This window comes from Lithobates pipiens, unplaced genomic scaffold, assembly GCF_037356315.1.
Source record: "Lithobates pipiens isolate NorthernLeopardFrog02 unplaced genomic scaffold, aLitPip1_a1.2 Scaffold_3, whole genome shotgun sequence".
Lineage (NCBI taxonomy): Eukaryota > Metazoa > Chordata > Amphibia > Anura > Ranidae > Lithobates > Lithobates pipiens.
Window position 1 is genome coordinate 274,899,372 of NW_027507790.1, and position 13,424 is coordinate 274,912,795.

The window sequence follows — 13,424 nt, forward strand, 5'->3', positions numbered from 1 at the left end:
GCAGGCTGTATAGTGTGTATATATATATATATATATATCTATTTTCAAACATCAGACTTACAAATGACTCCTACTTACAAACGGAGGGAGACAACAAGAAGTGAGGAAATCTACCCCTAGGAAGGGAAATTCTCTCCTGTAAGAGTTAATATCGGAAAAAGGTGTCTCCACTGATGCTTTATCACCAATTCTTCTTTCCCTAATAACCCCAAATTTTAAAAATCCATTTGGCATTGGGACAGAAAGTGAGGTGAAGATCACCAGCAGCTTGACATACAGCAATGACACCTGCACCGTGATAGAGTGATCTGACACCAGCACCGTGATAGAGAGCACTGACATCAGCAGCGTGACATACAGCAATGACACCTGCACCGTGATAGAGTGATCTGACACCAGCACCGTGATAGAGAGCACTGACATCAGCAGCGTGACATAAAGCACTGACACCAGCACCGTCATATACAGCACTGACAGCAGCAAGGTGATAGAGAGCACTGACATCAGCACCGTGATATACAGCACTGACACCAGCACCGTGATATACAGCACTGACACCAGCACCGTGATATACAGCACTGACATCATCAGCGTGACATACAGCAATGACACCTGCACCGTGATAGAGTGATCTGACACCAGCACCGTGATAGAGAGCACTGACATCAGCAGTGTGACATACAGCAATGACACTTGCACCGTGATAGAGTGATCTGACACCAGCACCGTGATAGAGAGCACTGACATCAGCAGCGTGACATAAAGCACTGACACCAGCACCGTCATATACAGCACTGACAGCAGCACAGTGATAGAGAGCACTGACATCAGCAGCGTGACATACAGCAATGACACCTGCACCGTGATAGAGTGATCTGACACCAGCACCGTGATAGAGAGCACTGACACCTGCACCGTAAGCAGCCCCAGGAGGAAGTCAGCATAGCACAGGGATGGTGGGAGCCCTTCATAATGAGCATAGCACAGGGATGGTGGGAGCCCCTCATAATGAGCATAGCACAGGGATGGTGGGAGCCCCTCATAATATGCACAGCAGAGGTACAGCCCCAGGAGGAAGTCAGCACAGCACAGGGATGGTGGGGGCCCCTCATAATAAGCAGCCCCAGGAGGATGTCAGCATAGCACAGGGATGGTGGGAGCCCCTCATAATAAGCAGCCCCAGGAGGAAGTCAGCACAGCATAGGGAAGGTGGGAGCCCCTCATAATAAGCAGCCCCAGTAGAAATATGACACCACTCAACATTTTCAAACAGGAGGGTACGGGCATATAGTACGGTGTGCTTTTTTTGGACAAGGAAGTGAGCCAAATGAAGAAAGAAGGTCTGTGTGCTCGATTAAAAAAATTGTTTCTAGACATATACATGGTCTACTGGTCATATGTGTTGAATTCCTCCGAGATCCATGCCTCATTCATTTTTAGAAATGTGAGGTAGTTAACACTGTCGTGAGCTAGGCGAGTACGCTTATCGGTCACGATCCCCACTGCTGCACTGAACGTACTTTCAGACAGGACACTGGACGAGGGGCAAGCCAACAGTTCGATTGCAAATTGGGCAAGCTCTGGCCAGAGGTCAAGCCTGCCCACCCAGTAGTCCAGGGGTTCATCACTCCTCAGAGCGTCCACATCGGCCGTTAACCCGATGTAGTCGGACACCTGGCGGTCTAGGCGTTCCCTGATGCTGGATCCGGATGACACCTGTCGATGGGTCGGCTGAAAGAATGACCTCATATCCGAAGTCACCAACACATCTTCAAACCGGCCTCTTCTTGCAGGCGCTGTTGGATTGGTACCCACAACTCCTTCTCTGGGAGTGGGAATTGCTCCTCTGCCAGCGCACGCAAAAGCAGAATGCAGCATTTCTCGAAGCAAGGCCTGGAAGTGCTCCATTCTGACAGCCCTCTGTGACGGCGGTAACATTTCCACCATTTTGTGTTTGTACCGGGGGTCTAAGTACGTTGCCACCCAGTACTGGTCCTTGACCCTTATGCTTTTTATACAGGGGTCCCTATTAAAACACTGGAGCATGGGGGGCGTGGCCAACTTCCGAGCGGCATGGACGTCTTTCACTGAGGGCTGAGAGACACCCGGGATTAGCGACTTACCACAGCACATTGAGACCTCGTTTTCACACGAAAACTTCACAGGGGAACTCTTGGGATATCCCTGCAGCGTGGCAGTATGTCCTCTAAACGGAAGGGATACCGCCATCCACAAAAAATAACGGCCTATTTACACCAGCCGGCCGCCGGAAAAATCCAAGATGGCGCCGCGGCTGCAGCGTCTGCAGGTCTCCCCTCACAGCTTTCAGTGTTACAGAGCCATCAGACCAGTGAGCTAGAGGAGGGTTTCATGGAGCTCACTAGCACTGCACAGAGCCTCCCTGCCTCTTATCCAGGCACTCCATTGACCGGTAGCCCTGCAAATACTAGAATGAGGCTGGACTCAGAGGACCCAGTAGCACCTGAGGTGAGCCTGAACACTATACAGTCTATTAACCCCTGCAATGCCATTGATCCTTTTGCTAGCTTCCCTACCAACAACCAGCCTATTCTTGATACCACACTTAAGGATATGTTATCCACCCTCAGAAATTCTATGCAAACGGATATGGTATCAATTATGCAACGCCTGCATGCTGATATAGCCTCCGTATCTACTAGAGTATCACATATTGAAAACGGATTGGGGGGATTCGCATCGACCGTGAATGATCTTGTTGACGCACATGAGGTTAACCTAGAAGATCACGCTTGGATTAAACGCAAATTGGCAGATCTCGAAGATAGATCTCGTCGCAACAATCTAAAAATTAGAGGAATAGCGGAAACGGTGCAACCCCAAGATCTATCAGCCTATGCTAAAGGGCTTTTCAAAACACTACTACCCAATTTGAAAAATATGGAAATGGTGATAGACCGTATCCACCGTTTGCCGAAACCGCCATCCCTACCTGACTCCGTTCCACGTGACGTGATCTTACGTATTCATTTTTACCATGTCAAGGAGCAGATAGTGCAAATTGCTAGAAACGAGAAATCTTTACCCGATCCGTATTCGCACCTACAAATATTTGCTGACCTGTCACAATATACGCTTCAGCTGCGTAGAGAGCTGAATACGGTTACAAAAGCTCTGAGGAACCATAATCTTCCTTACAAATGGATAAATCCTGCTAAGCTCTTGATAACCTACAATGGGGCTAAAGTTACAGCCTCCAACCTGACAGAAGGACTAAACTATCTGCGCTCATGGGGCATAATCCCTGATACTGCAACCACACCGATGGAAACTCACAGGCATTCTATCCCACACTCGGAGGCTCACCCAACTCAGCGCCCTCACCACCCATCCAGTCGCTGAACGAGGTCCAATCAATGCATCATTTATATCCCGGATTCTCACATGGCTCTATTCAGGCCACTTGAACTTTTTCCCCACGTTATTGCCAAGTAAGTGCAAGTCACTTTCCAACGAGGCCATCTGTTCGGCCACTTGGCACAAAGTTCCGTTACGCTTATTCTGGCGTTGATTGATTGACTCTTTTTTATATTTTTTTTTTTTCTTTTTTTTTTTTCTTCTCTTGTTACCTAATTTTGGCACTGTTTTTAGTTTGTGTCATCACTGTCGCATATACTTATTGGTTTGATCTAGTGTACAACTTCCGCTGGATTAGTTCTCTGCTCTACAGCTTCTATAGAGGTTTTTACTGATCTCTACCTCGTCCAATAAAGTAACTAGCTGTCTCTGGGGCCTTCGCAGAATAGACAATCAAAATGTCTATCAAATTTCTATCCATCAACGCGAACGGTCTTAATCACCCGGTAAAACGGTCGTCTCTTTGGAAATTGGCTAAAGAATCTCACTGTGACATCTTATGCGTACAGGAGACGCACTTCTCCAAGGCTGCACCACCGAAATGCTCCAATAATCAATACCCGCATGTCTTTACAGCAAGTACCAACTCGAAGAAAAGAGGGGTGCTAACGGCAATTAATTCGTCCTTAACCTTTGAACTGCACCATCAAGTACTAGATGACAACGGTCGCTACATCATCTTAGTATGTTCTCTGAACAAGGCCTTGTTTACCATTGTGAACGTCTATGCACCCAACGTCCACCAAATCAAATTTCTGAGGAAGCTCAAAAGGAAAATAGACAACGTGCAAAAGGGCACTCTCCTCTGGTGTGGCGATTTTAACTTAATTCCAGACTCAGATTTGGACTCTTCTGTCCCCTCTAGACGTCGTAATCTTTCCCTGGGCCCTCTCTTACAAGAATTTCAGTTACAAGACATCTGGAGATGCCAACATGCATCAGAGCGAGATTTTACTTACTTCTCACCGTGTCATAATTCATACTCCAGAATAGACCTATTCCTAACCGACCAATGGACTCTTCAAAAAATCTCTGCCTCGGATATCCATCCGATCACGTGGTCAGACCATTCACCAGTGAGTATCACCCTGACAAACTCACCACATCTATCTCCGACCTTCCTCTGGAGGATGAACACCAATGTGCTTCAGAAAGATCCCTACAGTACAATTATAAAGGACCATCTAGAACTATTCTTTGCAACTAACAAGGACTCTGTTTCTCACCCAGCGACGCTTTGGGAAGCCCACAAGGCTTATATGCGGGGGATTTTTATCCAACAAAGTTCTAGGGCTAAGAAGGAGAGATCGCACCGCATTGATAACCTCCTAAAAGAAATCAAAGAGCTGGATACTTTAAATAAACAAAAAGCATCCGACTGCTTTAAAACTAAATTGGGCCAACTCCGTTTAGAACTTCGTTCCATGTTATTGGAACAATTCGAAATCTCCCACAAACGTTTTCAATCTACCCTTTATGCCACTGGCAATAAAGCTGGGAAACTTCTTGCTAAACAAATTAAAGGGGCGCGTTCTAAAACGTCCATCCCTTTCCTGTACCACCCGGTCACTAAAGAAAAATTAATAAACCCCCGTTAAATAAACAAAAAGCATCCGACTGCTTTAAAACTAAATTGGGCCAACTCCGTTTAGAACTTCGTTCCATGTTATTGGAACAATTCGAAATCTCCCACAAACGTTTTCAATCTACCCTTTATGCCACTGGCAATAAAGCTGGGAAACTTCTTGCTAAACAAATTAAAGGGGCGCGTTCTAAAACGTCCATCCCTTTCCTGTACCACCCGGTCACTAAAGAAAAATTAATAAACCCCCGTGAGATTGCTAATGCATTCAGTGAATACTACGGTTCTTTGTATAACCTAAAAAATGACCCACATACCAAGCATCCCTCGACCTCTGATATAACAACCTTCCTACAATCCATCAACCTCCCTACAATATCCTCTTCTCAACTTGACACTTTAAACTCCCCATTCACCGCCCAAGAAATTGCTAGAGCTATTAAATTGCTTCCCAACAACAAGGCTCCGGGTCCTGACGGTTTTGTTGCCGAATACTTCAAACAATTTACAACCATTTTAACGGATCCTTTGACATCGGTGTTCAATGCGGCTGCACTCTCTTCTTCTTTCCCTGATGATATGTTGAAAGCCTTAATTATCACATTACCTAAACCAGGTAAAGAAGCCTCTTCACCCCAAAATTTCCGCCCCATATCTCTGCTAAATCATGATTTGAAACTTTATGCCAAAATAATAGCGAACAGAATTATTGATATACTTCCAACTTTAATTCACCCGGACCAATCAGGGTTCACAAAGGGGAGGCAAACAGCGGACGCCACCAGACGTTTAATTAATATCATTCACCACACTAACAAACATAGAGTGCCTTCTCTGCTTCTAGCGCTAGATGCAGAGAAGGCATTTGATAGAATTCATTGGTCATATCTCCATCTGACATTGCAAAAATTTGGTTTTCAAGGTCATATTCTCTCCGCTATAATGGCTCTCTACTCCAAACCCTCAGCCCAAGTCTATAGCTCTGCAATGCTCTCCTCCACTTTTCTTATAACTAATGGGACCCGACAAGGCTGCCCCCTTTCCCCGTTAATATTCAACCTCCTTATGGAACCGTTAGCCCAGAAGATTCGATCCCAATCCAACATAGTAGGAATAAAAATTGGCACAGACGAACATAAAATTAACCTGTTTGCGGATGACGTGATTCTCATGTTATCAGATCCACAAGCTTCTTTAACAGCGGTAATCGATACCCTACAAGAGTTTAGTTCTATCTCATATTACAAAATTAACGAATCCAAGTCACACATCCTGGGTCTTCATATTCCCACAGCGACTCAAAAGGCCATCTCTGAACGTTTCCCTTTTCTATGGGCTGAGAAATCTATAAAATACCTTGGTATACAACTCACGGCTAACCCTAATTCTTTGTTTCAGGAAAATTTTGTTCCCTATCTCCAATCCCTTCCTCTAGAATTATCTCGATTTGCCAAACTAACACTCTCCTGGATGGGTAGGTTGGCATCTTTCAAGATGATGAAGCTACCACAGCTACTGTATCTTTTCCGCACTATTCCTATTCCCATACCCAATTATTATTTTCGAAAACTACAAAGGGTTGTAAACCACTTTGTTTGGCAGGGGAAGAAAGCGCGATGCTCCCACGACAAATTGATCAAACATAAAACAGCTGGAGGACTTGGCCTCCCCGACTTAAGAGATTATTACACAGCCACACTCCTCACACAGTTGAAAGCATGGTTTAAACCACATCCTCATAATATATGGAGTAGTTTAGAGAACCTACAAGTCCCCGGTGGGAATCTACATGGATGGATTCTCAGCACACTTCACCAACGCCAGGTAGATCCCCACCTATCACCTACCATTTTGGCCTCTAGGAAGGCCTTCCATCATTTGATCTTTAAAACATCGTGCCATGGCTCCTTGACCCCAATTCCCATCCCTATAACTGTGATTCCTCTACTGACCCCTGATATTAATATCTCAACATGGATACAACACGAGATAACAGTAATCTCTGATCTATATGCAGACGAAGCATTGAAACCTTTTCCTACGCTTCAAAAGGAGTTCAATCTCCCAAAAAAGGAATACTACCAATACCTTAGAATAACACATTGCCTACTTCACTCGCCTAATATCTTTCAAGTGGTGCCTTCCCATCTCTCAAAATTTTGGTTCAGTGACACCCTCCATGTTCATGGTATATCAATCTTTTACCAAGCGCTTCAAAATAAGACAATTTTTAATAAGACCCGTCCCCAGATTAAATGGGAAACGGAAATAGGGACTCAATTCTCAGAAGAGCAGTGGGTAGAGGCCTTAAATGCTACTTACAAGGTTACTAAAGCAGCCAACTTGTGGGAATTGTCCTTCAAGATTGCTTTTAGATGGTACGTGACCCCACATGTCCTACATATAATTGACTCCACTAAGTCCCCTTTATGTTGGAGAGATTGTGGAACCCATGGCTCACTCCTACACATCCTTTGGTCGTGTAGATTGCTAAATCAATTTTGGTCGGCAGTTTTCAACCTCATCCAAGAAGTAACTCATGTTAAGATTACTCCCTCTCCGGAACTTGCGCTATTGAATATAGGTATTGATAAATTCCCCTATCCGCTCAGAGGCATACTCACACATATCCTTTTAGCGGCTAAACTAACTCTAACACGCAGTTGGCGCTCCAAACAGAGCCCTTCCTGTTCAGAAGTCATAGCTACTACCCAATTACATAGCATATATGAATGTATATATGCATCCAGCAAAGGCTATCTTAGATCAAAACAAAAAGAGTGGTCTCTTTGGTCCATTTGGTATAATAAAGTCTTTAAAAAGTCTACCACATATTGATACAACTGTTTACACAATGCGCATGCAGTTATAACCACTTTTTTTTCTTTCTTTTAGTACATTCTCCACACTATTGATAGGCATGACTTGACTAGTTCGGAGCTCACATTAATGTGAGAATAATACTGGCCCTTTACTTTTTGTCTAAAGGATTTCATTGGTTACCATAAAAGTTGACCTCAGCTGGCACTACATTCTCTTATGTTGAATCGCTTGACACAATCCTGTTCCTCCCCCCCCCCCCGGCTACAGCTTGTTCCCAGATGGGGTGGCCGCGGGGCAGAGGAATAGTTGACGTATATATCCAGGCTCTATTTTGTCCATCGATTCACCACTGGATAGTTTTCTAATTTACATGTATTGTTAATGATATGTTTGCTTCTATTACACAGTGTATGACACGGTAGTTTTGTCTGTATTGTTTTGTTTTATTCTATGTCTTGCTTTATGTAAGATTTCTTGGAAATTTTCAATAAAAATTTATTATACAAAAAAAAAAAAAAAAAAAAAAACACTGGAGCATGAAGGCCCCCATTTGCACTAAACTGGAAGCGGTGTGGTGGCCTGGCTCCTGCTCATCATCCAGGATAATGTCATCCTCTTCATTCTCCTCTCCCCATCCACGCACAACAACAGGGATCCCAGAAAGGTTTAAAGCATGCTCTTCTTGCTCCCCCTCATCCGCCCTGGCACCATCCTCCTCTGACTCCTCTTCAGACTCCAGTTGTTCACTTGTCTCAGATAGAGTAGCCCCCCCTGGGAATTCATCCAGCATTGCGACTTCCTCATCTTCCCGCTCCTGCTCCTCCACAGTTTGATCAATGACACGACGCAATGCACGCTCCATAAAGAAGGCATAAGGTACCATGTCACTGATGGCGCCATGGCTGCGACTGACCAGTTTGGTGATCTCCTCAAATGGCCGCAGAAGTCTGCATGCGTCGCACATGAGCAGCCACTGGCGCGGTGATAAAAACCCCAGCTCCCAAGAACCTGTTCTGCCGCAGAGTTCATACAGGAAGACGTTAACTGCATGTTTTTGCTGGAGCAGTCTATCAAGCATATAGAAGGTTTAGTTCCATCGCGTCGGGCAATCGCAAATAAGACGTCTGACCGGCAGATTGTGTCGCCGCTGAATGTCAGCAAGGCGAGCCATGGCCGTGTAAGATCTTCTGAAATGGGCCGAGATTTTCCTTGCCTGCCGCAAGATGTCCTGGACCCCAGGGTTTTTGACAACGAATCGCTGCACGACCAAGTTTAAGACGTGTGCCATGCATGGCACATGCGTAATTTTGCCCTGTTTTAATGCGCTAAGCAGATTGGCACCGTTGTCACACGTGTCTGTGGTCAGATGTATCTTGGCACCGACACTGTGTGCCAGAGATACATTCACTTGCCACTGAACATGGCCATATAGCTCCGGGATGCCCTTCTCTGAGAAATACTTGCTTCCTGGGACCTTCCATTGTGGTGTTCCAATGGCCACAAATTTTCGAAAGGTCTCCGAGTCCACCAGTTTATATGGCAGTAGTTGGAGGGCTATCAGTTCTGACAAGCCAGCCATAAACCGTTGGGCAAGAGGGTTATCCGGCGTCATCATTTTTTTTTACGCTCGAACATTAGGCCCACGGAAGCCTGCCTTTTTGCAGAAAAACGTGAGCTTGGCGTGATGGAAGGTGGAGTGGAGGACAATTGTGAGGAGAGAGGAGAAGGAGAAGTAGAAGAAGAGGCTGGATGGTGAGAGCCTGGAGTGTGGCTTTGTGTGTTCTGTTGCTCCCACTGGGCTCGGTGATGGCTGCTCATGTGCCTTTTTAAGGCGGTCGTCCCTAGGTGAGTGTTGGGCTTACCGCGACTAATGCGTTGACTGCAAAGATTGCAGATGGCAACGCTATTGTCAGCAGCGGACACGTTAAAAAAGCCCACACTGCGGAGCCATGTGCCGGTGTCCTGGGAGCGCCAGATGTGACCGCACATGGTCGATGACTCGCTCCTGATACATTTGCAGTCTGCTTTGTCCCTCCTGTGCAATGTAAGTTATTCCTGCTTCTCCTCCTTATCTGCTGGTCCATATCTCCCTCTGAACTCCCCTCCTCTTCCTCTCTTGTGGGCACCCACGTGACATCACTAGACATGTCATCATCGACGTCACCTTCCCCACCGCTATAAGTAGAGATCTCGGAGTAGGCAGCAACACCGGGGACCAACCTCCTCCTTGGGCTGATCTGGGTACTGTCGTCAGACTGCTGAGTGGCGGTTGTTGCTACCTCCTCTTCCTGGTCCAATACCAAGAGTGGCTGCGCATCAGAAATGTCTTGATATGGATCGGAAAATAATTCCTGTGACTCAAGCGGAAGGTATGTGGTGGTGGTGGTGGTGGTGGTGGTGTTGTTGGTGGTAGTGTCTTTGGGGGTGCACATAGCAGAGAGTGAAGAAGAGGGTGCAGATCGAGAGGATGAGGAGGGTGCAGAAGAGTAAGGCTGAGTGAGCCACTCAACCAAGTCTGGTGCGTCCTTTAAAGTAATTGAATGCACCTTCTGCAACTTCCCACTTTGGCTCAAGCCTGTTGCTCCTGCCCTACCCCTACCACCCCTGCGGAAGGGCCTGCCTCTTCCTCTGCCTGTCATTTTTTAAATGACCCTGTGACAAAACTCTCAGTCCCTATACTGATAAAGGACTACTGCAGCAGTAGGGCAGCAGTCAGCAGTAGTGCACCTCAACCCTATGTATTGTGGACCTATACCAGTCCTTAAGGAATAGCAGATTGTACCTCACTCAACCCTATGTACTGTAGCACCCTAGACCTTACCAGTCCTTATAAGGACCTTTGTGGAACAAGTAGGTTGTGAATGATTAGCAGACTGTACCTCAGTCCCTATACTGATAAAGGACTGCTGCAGTATAGGGCAGCAGTCCGACTCAGCAGTAGTGCACCTCAACCCTATGTATTGTGGACCTATACCAGTCCTTAAGGAATAGCAGACTGTACCTCATTCAACCCTATGTACTGTAGCACCCTAGACCTTCCCAGTCCTTATAAGGACCTTTGTGGAACAAGTAGGTTGTGAATGATTAGCAGACTGTACCTCAGTCCCTATACTGATAAAGGACTGCTGCAGTATAGGGCAGCAGTCAGCAGTAGTGCACCTCAACCCTATGTATTGTGGACCTATACCAGTCCTTAAGGAATAGCAGACTGTACCTCACTCAACCCTATGTACTGTAGCACCCTAGACCTTACCAGTCCTTATAAGGACCTTTGTGGAACAAGTAGGTTGTGAATGATTAGCAGACTGTACCTCAGTCCCTATACTGATAAAGGACTGCTGCAGTATAGGGCAGCAGTCAGCAGTAGTGCACCTCAACCCTATGTATTGTGGACCTATACCAGTCCTTAAGGAATAGCAGACTGTACCTCACTCAACCCTATGTACTGTAGCACCCTAGACCTTACCAGTCCTTATAAGGACCTTTGTGGAACAAGTAGGTTGTGAATGATTAGCAGACTGTACCTCAGTCCCTATACTGATAAAGGACTGCTGCAGTATAGGGCAGCAGTCAGCAGTAGTGTACCTCAACCCTATGTATTGTGGACCTATACCAGTCCTTAAGGAATAGCAGACTGTACCTCACTCAACCCTATGTACTGTAGCACCCTAGACCTTACCAGTCCTTATAAGGACCTTTGTGGAACAAGTAGGTTGTGAATGATTAGCAGACCGTACCTCAGTCCCTATACTGATAAAGGACTGCTGCAGTATAGGGCAGCAGTCAGACTCAGCAGTAGTGCTAAGTCCGACTGCTGCTGAGGGCAGCAGTAAAGTATAGAATTCTTTCTATATTTGGAAGAAAGAATATTATACGTGTACAAGCCTATTACCATACCAGTCCTGAAAAGAACCTTTGTGGACCTAATAGTAACAGCTACTGATTAAACCGACTGTCCCTCACTGCCTCACACAGCTTCCTGCCTGTCCCTATTTAAACTGACAAAACAGAGGCTGCTGGAACAATAACTTGAATAGCACTTTTGTGGACCTAATAGTAACAGCTAATGATTAAAATGACTGTCCCTGCAGCACACAGCGCCCTGTCCCTCTCTCTACACTGACAAGAGACAGGCTGCTGCAACAATCAGTAGCACAGCAGTGCCTCAAACCTATATCCTGAACTACACCTAACACCTATACCAGTCCTGAAAAAAACTTTTGTGGACCAAATAGCTAGCGATTTGGGTCACTGCAATCTCTCCCTGCTCCACACAGCAGCCTCTCCCTATAGTGACATACGAAAGAATATAAAATGGCCGCCGGATCGGGTCTTTTTATAAGTTAGGAGGAATGTCCAAGTGTCCATGTGCTGTAATGTCTCAATTGGCTGTCCTGTACCCCATGATGGATGTGTCATCATAGGTCAAATTTCTTTTACACAGTAAACACGGAAGTCCGCCGGGCGAATGGCGGCAATAGTCCGCCGATCGGGTGGAGGGCGAACAGCCGAAATTCGCCGCAAAACGACCGCCGGGGCGAACAGTTCGGCCATTCCTAGCTGGAGCTACACTTAAAAAAGGTACCTATTACAAACAGATTCAACTTAACAACAAACCTACAGTCCCTATCTTGTTTGTAACCTTGGGACTGCCTGTATACTGCTGTTCAGAGTATAAAGAGCCTGGGGGCCCCAAGCCTTTTTTTTTTATTTGGGTGCACAGTTCCCTTTAATGTCCATACCAGACCCAAAGGGCCATTAATGGGCTGAGGGGGGGCAACATTACATCAGTCACAAGAAGTTTTAAATTACTTTTTTTCTTTTAGAAATGTCATTTTGTGCAGGGACTGTTCTAAACACTGGAAAATGCATCACTTTACAGGCATACTACAGACAGCCCCCCAGGTACGACATTTAAAGGAATATTTCAATTTTATTGTTTCAATTTAAGCATTATTAAAATCACTGCTCCCGAAAAAATGGCCATTTTTAAAACTTTTTTTGCATTGATACGTGTCCCCTGGGGCAGGACCCAGGTCCCCAAACACTTTTTTGGATAATAACTTGCGTATTAGCCTTTAAAATTCACACTTTTGATTATTCATGTTCGTGTCCCATAGACTTTAACAGGGTTTGCATGTTCGCTTTCATTTTTGGTCTGTTTGCATGTTCTGTCGTGAACCGAACCAGGGGGTGTTCGGATCATTTCACAATGCTAATATTGAGTGGTGCTACTGTGGAACTATTTTTCTCTTTTTTTTACATTAACATTTGTTTCATCTCATTTGCATGTTTATTGACTATTAAGTGGCAGCACAAACAGATGTTTTTTTATTAGTGCAGTGGGCACACATATATGTACTGTGACATACAGACAGAAGCAGAGCATCAGGGACTGGGCTGCAGGGTAGATTTCCAACATTATATCCTTAAACCCACCTCCAACGCTACCACTGCCTTACTAAAAAAGCTGAGGGTAAAGGTGATGGACTGGCCAAGCAGGTCTCCAGACCTAAACCCTATTGAGCATCTGTGGGACATCCTCAAATGGAAGGTAGAGGAGTGCAGGGTCTCTAACATCCACCATCTTCGTGATGTCATCATGGAGGAGTGGAAGAGGACT

At 45.6% G+C, this 13,424-nt stretch overlaps 1 protein-coding gene across 1 annotated transcript in view; it reads right to left on the reverse strand.

Moving 5' to 3' along the window:
• LOC143941275 (taste receptor type 1 member 3-like) overlaps positions 1-13,424 on the reverse strand; it is a 189,677-nt gene that overhangs the window by 69,988 nt on the left and 106,265 nt on the right. The window lies entirely within an intron of this gene.